Here is a 7993-nt window from a genome sequence, read left to right as displayed (position 1 = left end):
TAAACTACAGAACAACCATTATTCAGAACCACCAGATATAGGGCTGAATGGAAATCCTGCAATTACAGAGTTAAAGAAGAAACCACATTAAGACTGGAAGGAGGTATGGAAACAAAGAATGGGCTAGTCCCACACCCACATGTGGTGGATAAAAACTAGGATCTGAGACTCACACCAGACCCAGATCCACACCAGGCACCCCAAGTCCAGGGTTCCAATGCCAGGAAGATAAGTCTCCATAACTTCTGGCTGTAAAAACCAGAAGGGATTGAGGCTATGGCAGATGAACTGCTAGAGTCCCAGGCAGTTCCTCTTAAAGGGCCTGCACACAGACTTACTCGGACTCACTCCCTCTGAGCTCCAGCATGGGGGCAGCAGATTGAAAGATACCAGAGGCATACAAGGAGGAAATGAAGTGTCTTGCATCAGGGTGAGAGCTGGGGGACAGCTTTCTCTCAGATAGAAGTCCTGGCAGAGGCCACTGTAGCTTTTCTGAGCCCTCCCCCCTATAGGGCCACAGAGCTGATAGGTGAGCACCATATCTGAGACTGCATCAACCTGGCTCATACTGTTTGCCCCACCCTGGTGATTCCCTCAGACTCTACCCCACCAACTTTTGGGCCCACCCATGCTGTTTCCAGGGGCTTTTCCATGCAAATGTCTTGACTCATTCTTCATATTTTCCTACATTCTCTCACACAAGAAGCATCTGGCTTCAGTGTGCCCTGTGCTTATTGCTATGTAGTCCCAGGCCCAGCACTGGCAGCAATTGGCCTTGGTTCACAGCTTGGACTCTCTTGGGCACCTCCAAACCCAGCACAAGTAGCAGCCAACTGCATATTGCTTTGTAGCTTATGCTGCATGGTCCTGGTCAGAAGACAGGCAGTGGCTGTCCATGGCCTGCACCTCCTGGAGGCCCCAGAGCCAGTGCACCCAGTGGATAGCTATAGACCATGTTGCAGCACCACCATCCAACCACCTCCACAAGCAACACACTCAAAGGGCAGACTCAGCAGGTACCAGGGCCCTGCTGAAGTAAGTCCTGCTCTGTGGAGTGGGCACAACTGATCCTCTATGGTGGTCAGAGGTTAGTGGTCAATAGTCACAGCCAGCCCTTGCAACTAATCAGCCTGGGAAAATCCATCCCATTGACCTGCCAAGAGCAATCAAGGCTCAACTGTAAAAGGAGGATGTACACAGCCCACATGGTGGGCACACTTCAAGTACCCAGCTTGGGTGATAGGGGAGGCTGCACCACTGGACCCTACAGGACACCTCCTATATTAGGCCACTCTTCCAAGACAGGGAGTTGTAACAGTTCTACCTAATACATAGAAACAAACACAAGGAGGCTGTCAAAATAAGGAGACAAAGAAACATTGCTCAAATAAAAGAACAGAACAAAACTCCAGAAAAAGAACTAAACCGAATGGAGACAAGCAGTCTGCTGGATACAGAGTTCAAAACATTTATTATAAGGATGATCAGTGAAATTAGGGAGAACAGCATAAAAAAGGGCATAGAAACAACAAAAAGGAACCAGTCAGAAATGAAGGCTACACTAACCAAAATTAAGAACAATTTACAGGGAATCAACAATAGAATCAATGAAGCTGACAACCAAATCAGTGGTTTAGAATTTAAGGAAGCAAAAAACACCCAATCAGAATCACAAGAAAAAAAAATCCAAAACATTGAGGGCAGTGTAAGGAGATAACTTCAAATGTACCAACATTCACATCAAGGGGGTGCTATAAGGAGAAGAGAGAGCACAGGATATTGAAAACTTATTTGAAAAAATAATGACAGAAAACTTCCCTAACTTGGTGAAGAAAATAGACATACAAGTCCAGGAAGTTCAGAGTCCCAAACAAGATAAACCCAAAGAGGCCCACACTAAGACGCATCATAATTAAAATGCCAAAGGTTAAAAACAAAGAGAGAATCTTAAAAGCAGCAAGAGAAAAGCAATTAGTTACTTACAAGGGAGCTCCCATAAGATTATCAGCTGATTTCTCAAAAGAAACTTTGTAGGCTAGAAGGGATTGGCAGGAAGTATTCAAAGTGATGAAAAGTAAGGAAGGGGGTTACATGGTAATGGAAAAAATGCAATAAAATTTTTTAAAGAAAATCAAGGACCTACAACCAAGAGTGCTCTACCCAGTAAATCTATCATTTAGAATCATTTTAGAAAGGACAGTCTATCCTTGAAATCTATCATTTAAACTGTAATTGAATAACAATAAAAATTTAAAAAAGAGGAAATTTATCATTTAGAAAGGACAGATAAAAAGCTTCTCAGACAAGAAAAAGCTAAAGGAGCTTATCATCACCAAAGTACTATTATATAAAATGTTAAAGAGTCTTCCTTAAGAAAAAGAAAAAGATGAAAAATATGAACAATAAAATAGCAATAAATACATATCTATCAATAATTGAATCTAAAAAACAAAATAAACAAACAAGCAGAACAGGAACAGAATCATAGATACAGAGAACATTTTCATGTTTGCCACATGGGAGTACAGACGAAAAGGAAGTTCCAGGAATCACAGGAAACTTCCACTAATGATTTCAGCTCAACACTGCAGCAGAGGAACAAGTTCCAAAGGATCCAAAGGGTGTGAATCTGTGGAAGATCACGAGTTATCCTTACCGGGTGAAGAATAATGGTTTCTGCTTCTTTCAGGTTTTGTGGCCTCTACTTAGTGGACTCTAAACCAGAACCTGCTGGCAAAAATTCTGGGAAGTATGTTCCCTAAACTTCCACTCAATGTGAGATGAAGACACCAGAAGAGGAAATAAAGGTGCATATTTTAAATATTTTAAACTCCTTTGGCCACTCAGCATTCATATAGACCATCTACCTAAGTTTAAACTTAAAAACAATAAAAATAAGAACATTCTTAAATCTAACTAACATACTGCAATTATTTCTTTTTCTTCTCTTTCTTTCTTTTTTTTCTTTATAACAAGAAAGCTGCTTTATTTCCATTATGGAGAATGATGTAAATGCAGCATGACTGCTATAAAATACTACATTTGTACACAGGTTCCAGTCCCTCTGGCAGGTGCAGGCTGAGAGTCAGGCTGAATCTCACATGCCTTCTCTGCATTAAATACACACCAGTGCTGTACAACCTCTGGCCCCTAATGGCATAAATTGAAAGTGTACTGTCCACTCACAAATAGGAACCTGCTAGTAACCCCTCTACTTCAAGAGGAAAAATAAAGATCAGTTTTTAAAGTATAAGAATCAAGTTCATTTTATGAGTATAATAGTTTTGGCCAGAAATGTTAACATCTACCCTAAAAGGAGATACACAGACGTCACAGACTATACTTGATTTGGAGATGTTCTGTTTATCTTGAGTTGGAAGACATAGACCATAAAGACTTGAAAGCTTTAGTGTCCAAAATGAAATGAGGTAGGCCAACTTCCTGTCATCCAAGCAACTAAAGAAAAAAGCCTGAAGGTTGAAATAAAGGTGTTTGCTTTTTTCTCCCTATAAAATACAAGTGGGAAGTGCAATAAGACAGCTGTACATTAAAACTGTTTTATACATCTCTGCTCCAGACAGCTACAAACAAGGTACATTATGTACATCTGACCCCACATGGCAGTTCATCCCGTAACCAAGTCCTCTGTTCTCTAGTCACTGCTGGGCCTCAGAATTGTAGCAAATGGTCCTTTGTCAGCATCTAGGCCTCTGTGACAATCAGGTCTCTGGTGACTTGAAAAGCTGCAATGAGAGAACTCAGCTGAATCTTCTCATTGGTACCAACAGAAAGTCTGTCCTCAATTTCTGCCATTTTGGTCAATAAATGTATTTGAACTGAAGATGGAAAGTCAACTCTGCACAAACAAGTGTATCTCTGTCGGGATGTCATGTAAAGCCAACCCCTTCAGAGTTTCCAACTCCACGGTATTTCTGTAGGCTGTGGTGAAGTCTTGATTCGACACCCAGTCCAGAATGTTAGTGATGTCTGACTTGAGCGGGTGCCTTGTGCAGGTGTAGACGGTCTTCTCTGTCATTTTCCCAAAGGCCATATTGGTGCTCTGTGGAATGTTCAGAGCCCGTCCCATACCTCCACTGGAAAGAGTCACAAGTGCTTTCATCCCATCTTCATTTATATCAATTTTCTCTTCTTCTACAACATGTTCCAGGCATGGAACCATGAGTTCAGGAATCAAGGGACAGAATTGGAACCTTGTACAGAGGGACTGTAAGGCAGGGATGATCTTTGACAGATAGTTACAGATGAGGCAAAATCTGGTGTTTTCAGTAAATTTCTCAATCAGTCTCCTCAAGGCATTCTGGGCATCTTGAGTCATGGCATCAGCTTCATCCAGTATCACTAGTTTAAAGCTTTTCTTAAATATTGTCCTTGTGCTAGCAAAGCTCAGGATTGGTCCCTGAACGATATCTATTCCTCAGTCATCTGAAGCATTCAGCTCTAAGACCATAGAGCCGAATTCTTTGTCTTTGTACAGCTGTTTCGAAGAGGCTAGAATGGTGGATGTCTTTCCTGTCCCCAGGGGACCATAGAGAAGCAGGCGTGGCAATCGGTCTTCACCGATAAAGTTTTGAATGGTACTCAAAATGTCTTGATGAGAAATGAGGTCATTCAGTGTCTATGGCCGGTATCTTTCAACCCAGGGCAGGTTCCTGATCTTGGACGCTGAGGGCTGCTGCTGCTTGTGTGCTGAGGTTTCCACAGTGGCGTGATGAAGGGGTCAGATCCCCAGCGTGGTCAATCCCCCCGGGATCTGCACAACTCTAACCCTGGGACCTCTGCAGTTATTTCTTATACAAATCAGATGTGATCACTCTTTCCCTATGAAAGAATGATTACAAATTCCATTAGTTACTTTATCTAAATCAGGATGATTTAGATATCCTATTACCTATCTTTCTGGTTTGGTCACAACTTTTTTTATTAAACTTTATCCTGAACAACCAGTTATAACGTTTTGCACCACCAAAATACTTTACATAAAATAGTAGGGGAAAGAAAAAAATGATTTAAGTTAATATACACAAATACAAAGTGAGACAAAAGTAGGCTTACAGTTGTGAGTCCACGAAACACAGTTTATTCTTGTATTATTATTTATTAATTATTGTACTGTTTTCCACACAAATAACTGCCAACCTACTTTTGCCCCACCTTGTATGTTTAAAACAAATTAAGTGGGAAAGTATGTCTGGACACTATAGTGATTTCTCAACCTAGATAGGAAGCAATAATTGATATCCTTGGTAACTTTTTCTGGTAACTGTTTAATATCATCTTTGTCCTCAGTTGGCGTGTAATTCTTTTCCTGGTTTATTCCTGAATGTGATTGCTTTAGTCCTCCATTCTGCCTCCCTCCATAATGGGCGCAGCAAGAGTTTCCCAGAAAAACCTCTTCCACTTCACACGTTGAAGTGCTATTTAGCAGAGACGTTCACTCCAAACTCTTTAATAAATCCCTTCTTTGCCTGTTGGTTCATTTGAAATCTCAACTTCTCACCTCATAGATATTTCATTTTGTCCTTTGGTAGAACCATTCCTCCTTCAGGAACTAGGAAGCCAAAACTGTTAGGACAGAATTTGGACATTAGTGATAAGATGAGCCACTCTGGTTAATTTCAGACTCACGTGTTCTCAGGATGCTTCCAGATGATTGGGTACCTGATAACATGGGTGATTCCCATGGATATTAGTTTACTCCCTCACTGGCAGCACAGTAACTGATTCCTTGGTTAGAAACAATGTTTGGGATCTTATGACAGTGAGTCCAAGATTGATGCTGCTGGGAAAAGTTTATGGGACTAGGAAGCAGAATCTGCTTGCAGTGCTTGTTCCACAGACCTCAGACTGCTCCATTTTATTTTATTTCATTTATTTTATTTTAAATTATTTTTTAAAAATAATTTTCTTGACTTCAACAGACACATAATATTTATAAAACCTTAAGTTTTTCCCAAAATGTTTCCAATTTAACATTATTTACTAATTCTTTTAGCATTTTAAATTTCATGTGTTATTACCTTTATGGTGATGTACATGTTAACACGTTTTTAAAACTTAGAATATATTTCACTGAGTATAAAGTATTAGCATTACACATTCTTTTTATTTTTATTTTTATATTTTTTAAATTTTTATTGTTATTCAATTACAGTTGTAGCATTACACATTCTTAGTATTGCAATGCTGGAAGGTAATGGATAGAGACATATGATTGAAAGTACGTATTAGGCCCCCACCACGTGTTAAAATTGACATCATGTTACTACAGCACAAAAGCTCAAATGCTCGGTGCCATCTGGTATTTTATAATCTAATTTCTTAAACCACCCCGAATCCCTCCTTATTTTATAACCTGTGAACAAAAAATTTAATCTCATGTGATTGTTTTATGGTTTGTTTTGTATTTTATAACTCACACTTCTAAGTGTTAATATAAAAGGTTAAATGATTAGCATTTCACTCATAGGCCTTTGGGTATTCATTTTTGTTTCAAATTTAAGCTCTGCAATTATTTGAATTATAGTTTTATTGAGATATAATATGCATATCAAAAATTTATCCACTTGAAGTATACAATTCAGTAGTTTTTAGTACATTCATTACTATCTAATTTAAGAGCATTTTATTATCCTCAGAAGCAACCACATAGCAGTCATTATTCATTCCTCCCTGACTTCAATCCTTAGAAGTCATTATCTACTTTGTGTTTCTATGGATTTGCCTACTCTCTTCATTTCATATAAATGGAATCATACAATATGTGGCCTTCATTGTGTAGCTCATTCATTTACAATGATATTTTAATCATCCATGTTATAACACACATCAGTACTTTAATCTTTTATAGACAAATAAGATTGTATGGGTATACCATATTTTTTATACACTCATCAGTTGATCAATATTTAAGTTGTTTCCAAAGTTTGGCTATTATGAATAATGCTTCTATAAATATTCACATACAAGTTTTTGTGTGGACATAAGTTTTCAGGTGTCTTGGGTGTATACATAGAAGTGGAATTGCTGTGTCATATGGTATCTCTGTGTTTAACATTTTGAGAAAATGAAGTATTTTCCAATGGGTTGCACAATTTTAAAATCTCATTAGCAATATATGAAGTTTCCTATTTCTCCACATCCTAACCAACACTTGGTATTGTCTGTCTGTTTTGTTTTACCCATTTTAGTATGTGTGAAGTGATATTTAATTGTGGTTTTGGTTTGTGTATTCCTGATGACTATTAAAGTTGAGCCTCTATTTATTTATATAAATTTTCATTTGTTTATCTACTTTGGAGACATCTCTTGAGCTTCAGCAGATGGGAAATTTTGCAATAGCTTCTGAACATTCCCCTGCAAGTTATCTGCCTTGGGCTCATAGGTAGCTAATAAACACACATAAGTGGATCCTTACATTTCCTCAAATTGCCTGAGGCTCAGAAAGCTAGCACTGAACCTGAGAGTGATCCATTCATCTACAATTCCTAGTATTAAATCTCTTCCTTTTTAGATTATTTAGAATAGTTTGTTTTCTAAAACCTAGCTGATATATTATATTTATGGTGGAGGATATGCCACACACGTATTTTCAAGTACTATGGAATCAGAATTGCATTCTCACATTTAAGAGATTTTCTTTTGAGACATTAATTATTACAAGCAGCTTTCTCATGCCGCCATCTCCCTTGCCTTGGTACTGCTGGGATGCCAACAAAGGACGGAAAATCTTTTACTTATGCTCCTTGTTGAGAATCACCGTCTTACTGCCTATGGCATACTGGACTCTACTTTCTATTTTTTGCAAAACCACAGCCCACAAAATTTTCTTCTGCTTTCACCAGATGGCTCTTCATGAACAATGTGTGGGGCCTTCTCTGATTTCTTATGGGAGGGCTGAGCCTTTGTGGGAGTGCATGGAGAAAAGAGTTCTAGTTCTATTTCTCAACTTAGAGAAAGAGTTCCCAGAGTGTTA

At 38.7% G+C, this 7993-nt stretch overlaps 1 pseudogene; it reads right to left on the bottom strand.

Annotated features, from left to right (window-relative positions):
• Nucleotides 1-3426: 3426 nt before the first annotated feature.
• On the bottom strand, nucleotides 3427-4468 carry LOC112322147 (replication factor C subunit 5 pseudogene; annotated as a pseudogene).
• Between the last annotated feature and the right edge of the window lie 3525 nt (nucleotides 4469-7993).

Source organism: Desmodus rotundus, chromosome 3 (genome assembly GCF_022682495.2).
Source record: "Desmodus rotundus isolate HL8 chromosome 3, HLdesRot8A.1, whole genome shotgun sequence".
Lineage (NCBI taxonomy): Eukaryota > Metazoa > Chordata > Mammalia > Chiroptera > Phyllostomidae > Desmodus > Desmodus rotundus.
The sequence above is the reverse complement of the archived record's forward strand: the minus strand, read 5'-3'. Positions and strand labels throughout refer to the sequence as shown.